The sequence below is a fragment of the Anomaloglossus baeobatrachus genome, chromosome 6, assembly GCF_048569485.1.
Source record: "Anomaloglossus baeobatrachus isolate aAnoBae1 chromosome 6, aAnoBae1.hap1, whole genome shotgun sequence".
Lineage (NCBI taxonomy): Eukaryota > Metazoa > Chordata > Amphibia > Anura > Aromobatidae > Anomaloglossus > Anomaloglossus baeobatrachus.
The window spans coordinates 132,774,601-132,779,651 of record NC_134358.1 but is presented as its reverse complement, the minus strand read 5'-3'; positions in this window follow the sequence as shown (position 1 = coordinate 132,779,651).

Genomic DNA, 5,051 nt, shown 5'->3' with positions numbered 1-5,051 from the left:
CCCTTAGAAAGGAGTCGGTTCGCCGGTCACAGCGACGTCGCTAGGCAGGTAAGTAGTGGGATGGGTCCGAGCAATTTTGTGCGTCATGGGCAGCGATTTGCCCGTGATGCACAAACGAGGGGGGCGGGTATGCACGCTAGGGATCTCGCTAGCGAGATCGCAGTGTGTAAGGTGGCCTTTAGTGTTTGTCTTAGTGATGCACAGGCACTGAACCAGAGCTAATGAATGATATAAATTGAACTTTCCTTTATAGGTGAAGAGGATAGAGCAAAGACGTCCATCAGAGGAAAATCCAAGATTAAACCCACAAATAGTGTTAGTGGGGAAGGGATTTTCCTTTATTTGATCACTTCACTCACTTTAACCCCTTCGCCGCCAGGCGATTTTCCGTTTTTCCATTTATTTTTTTTTGCTCCCCTTCTTCTGAGAGCCGTAACTTCTTTATTTTTCCATCAATCTTATCAAATAAGGGCTTATTTTTTGCGGGATGAGTTGTACTTTTAAATGAAACCATAAATTTTACCATATAGTGTATTGGAAAATGGCAAAAAAAATCTATGGCAATACCAAATATGTGTATATTTTTTTATTTTTTTAACCAATGGGGCGAATGGGGGGTGATTTGAACTTTTAGGTTTTTTTATTTTTTTAAAACTTTTTTTAACTTTTTTGTATTTTACTAGTCTCCTAGGGGGCTATAAGGATCAGTAGTCAGATAGCTTGTTCATTTCTGTAGATCACAGCTGCACAGCTCTGATCTGCTGTAATGCTGCTCTCCTATGACAGACGGCGCTCTGCTGGCAGTAAGAGGAAGTAAGTCATGCTAGCTATAGAAGTCATCCCATGACCCTGTGCTAATATGGCCACCATCAGCTTCACGTGATCTGCAGCGGGCAATTACATCGAGCTGTCAAAATGTGACAAAGAGATTAACAGGCGCAGGTGGATCGCGGATCCACCCATGCCTGCGAGGCACACATGTCAGCTGTTCAAATCAGCTGAATCAGCTGATATGTGCGGGACTAACCGCCGGCTGCCCGCAGCAGCTGTCGGTGATTCCCCCGACATGAGCTAAGGTGTACCCAGTACATCATGTGTCGTGAAGAGGTTAAAAATATAAGTCACACCCTGTAAACGAAAAGCAAAATAATACTGTTGAGAACAGATTAAAACTAACTTTTTCAGTCAGGGACAAATATACAAAACCACATTGCAAGCTTTAATTCCATCCTACCAATAATACACTCATGCAGTGATTATATTTTGATAAGATATTAGCTGTTCATACACTCTGCAGAGAATATACAGTGCGTTGAAAAGAAATAATACCCCATGAATTTTTCTGCATTTTTTCATGTTACACTCATAAAAATATTTCATTAAAATTTTATGTGATATGCAAACACAGAGTAGCAAATATTTATGAAGTTCACAGAAAATGAACCTGGTTTTCTAAATATTTTAAAATATATATCTGAAAATTGTCAGTTTGTATATAGCCCCCCCTCCCAGGGTCAATACTTTGTAATCCCACCTTTTCTTGCAATTACTGCTGCAAGTCTTTTGGGGGATGTCTCTACCAGCTCTGCACATCTAGAGGTTGAAACAAAACAAATTAATTGTTTGCAGAATAGCTCTAGCTCAGTGAGATTGGTTGGAGATAGTCTGTGAATAGCAATTATCAAGTCTTGCCTTAAGCTGGTGTCACACATAACGACGACGACAACGACGTCGCTGCTACGTCACCATTTTCTGTGACGTTGCAGCGACGTCCCGTCGCTGTCGCTGTGTGTGTGACATCCAGCAACGACCTGGCCCCTGCTGTGAGGTCGCCGGTCGTTGCTGAATGTCCAGCTTCATTTTTTGGTCGTCACTCTCCCGCTGTGACACACACATCGCTGTGTGTGACAGCGAGAGAGCGACGAAATGAAGCGATCAGGAGCCGGCACTGGCAGCTGCGGTAAGCTGTAACCAGCGTAAACATCGGGTAACCAAGGGAAGCCCTTTCCCTGGTTACCCGATGTTTACGCTGGTTACCAGCCTCCGCTCTTGCTGCCAGTGCAGGCTCCTGCTCTGTGCACATGTGGCTGCAGTATGCATCGGGTAATTAACCCGATGTATACTGTAGCAAGGAGAGCAAGGAGCCAGCGCTAAGCAGTGCGCGCGGCTCCCTGCTCTCTGCACTGTGACATGTAGCTGCAGTACACATCGGGTTAATTAACCCGATGTGTACTGTCCCTAGGAGAGCAAGGAGCCAGCGCTAAGCGCGGCTCCCTGCTCTCTGCACATGTAGCACAGCGACGTTATGATCGCTGCTTCTGCTGTGTTTGACAGCTAAGCAGCGATCATAACAGCGACTTACAAGGTCGCTGTTACGTCACCGAAAATGGTGACGTAACAGCGACGTCGTTGTCGCTGTCGCTTAGTGTGACACCAGCTTTAGGGTACCTTCACACTTAGCGATGCAGCAGCGATCCGACCAGCGATCTGACCTGGTCAGGATCACTGCTGCATCGCTACATGGTCGCTGGTGAGCTGTCAAACAGGCAGATCTCACCAGCGACCAGTGAACAGCCCCCATCCAGCAGCGACGTGAAAGCGACGCTGCGCTTGCACGGAGCCGCCGTCTGGAAGCTGCGGAGACTGGTAACTAAGGTAAACATCGGGTATGGTTACCCGATGTTTACATTAGTTACCAGCGCACACCGCTTAGCTGTGTGTGCAGAGAGCAGGGAGCCGCGCACACTGCTTAGCGCTGACTCCTTGCTCTCCTAGCTACTGTACACATCGGGTTAATTAACCCAATGTGTACAGCAGCTACATGTGCAGAGAGCCGGAGCCGGCAGCACAGGCAGCGTGAGAGCTGCAGAGGCTGGTAACTAAGGTAAATATCGGGTAACCACCTTGGTTACCCGATGTTTATCTTGGTTACAAGCTTACCTCAGCTGTCAGATGCCAGCTCCTGCTCCCTGCTCGCTTCATTTGTCGCTCTCTCGCTGTCACACACAGCGATCTGTGTGTCACAGTGGGAGAGCGCCTTTGAAGAAAACGAACCAGGCCTGTGTGTAACGAGCAGCGATCTCGCAGCAGGGGCCAGATCGCTGCTCATTGTCACACACAGCGAGATCGCTAATGAGGTCACTGCTGCGTCACAAAAAGCGTGACTCAGCAGCGATCTTGGCAGTGAGCTCGCTGTGTGTGAAGCACCCCTTAGGGTACCTTCACACTTTAGCGATGCAGCAGCGATCTGACCAGCGATCTGACCTGGTCAGGATCGCTGCTGCATCGCTACATGGTCGCTGGTGAGCTGTCAAACAGGCAGATCTCACCAGCGACCAGTGAACAGCCCCCATCCAGCAGCGACGTGCAAGCGACGCTGCGCTTGCACGGAGCCGGCGTCTGGAAGCTGCGGACACTGGTAACTAAGGTAAACATCGGGTATGGTTACCCGATGTTTACATTAGTTACCAGCGCACACCGCTTAGCTGTGTGTGCAGGGAGCAGGGAGCCGCGCACACTGAGCGCTGGCTCCTTGCTCTCCTAGCTACAGTACACATCGGGTTAATTAACCCGATGTGTAATGCAGCTACATGTGCAGAGAGCAGGGAGCCGTGCACACTGCTTAGCGCTGGCTCCTTGCTCTCCTAGCTACAGTACACATCGGGTTAATTAACCCGATGTGTACAGCAGCTACATGTGCAGAGAGCCGGAGCCGGCAGCACAGGCAGCGTGAGAGCGGCGGAGGCTGGTAACTAAGGTAAATATCGGGTAACCACCTTGGTTACCCGATGTTTATCTTGGTTACAGCTTACCGCAGCTGTCAGACGCCGGCTCCTGCTCCCTGCTCGCTTCATTTGTCGCACTCTCGCTGTCACACACAGCGATCTGTGTGTCACAGTGGGAGAGCGCCTTTGAAGAAAACGAACCAGGGCTGTGTGTAGCGAGCAGCGATCTCGCAGCAGGGGCCAGATCGCTGCTCATTGTCACACACAGCGAGATCGCTAATGAGGTCACTGCTGCGTCACAAAAAGCGTGACTCAGCAGCGATCTCGGCAGCGAGCTCGCTGTGTGTGAAGCACCCCATAGACTACCAAAGAAATTTAGATCTGGACTGTGACTGGACCATTCACACACATGATTATGCTTTAAGCTAAACCATCCATTGTAGCTCTGCCAGTATGTTTCGTGTTGCTGTCTTTCTGGAAGGTGATCCGTCATCCCAGTCTCAAGTCTTTTGCAGCCTCTAACAGGTTTTCCTCCAGGATTACCCTGTATTTAGCTCCATTCATCTTTCTATCAACTCTGACCAGCTTCCCTGTCCCTGAAGAAAAGCCTCCCCACAGCATAATGTTGTCACCACCAAGTTTGATGATGGGGATGGTGTTTTCAGGGTGATGTGCAGTGTTAGCTTTTTGCCACAAATGGTGTTCTGCATTTTTCCCAAATAGTTCTCCTTTGTTAACATCTGACCAAAGCACTTTCTTTTACATACTGTGTTTGTGGCGCCCTGGCCTAGCCAGGTTGTCACAGATAACACACAAACACCCCCACCCCCATTAGACAAGGACACCAGCCAAACAAAAACCCTTGTTGCCTCCCTCTAGTGTCTGATGTCTACACCAGGTGGGGCGGAGCCAAGCGGTTGGCCCCACCCACCGAGGAGTTCACAGGCCTGGAGGCGGGAAAAGTCAGAGAACAGCTTAGGAGTTTGAAGAGTGAGGAGTAAACACTTGGGTGTCTGGGTTTGTGTCCCAGGCACTGACAGCAAGGTTGGCAGACGGTGGTGGCCGTCTGCAGGAGTGGTGGGGCAATGCGGAACCGTAGGACCGGGGTCGGGCGACGGCCCGCCGGTACCGACCGGGGAGCGAAGGGAAGCCAGCACACACAGACAGGGCCATCGGACCCCGACCAGGCTTGGAGCCACCGACAATAGTCAGATCCGAATGTGACTGGAACCACAGGGGTTTCACAACAGCAAAAGTCCCGATTGAAGGCAACAGCCCACACTGTGAGGGTATACAGCTACCGCCTAAGGCTAGAGACCCAAGGGC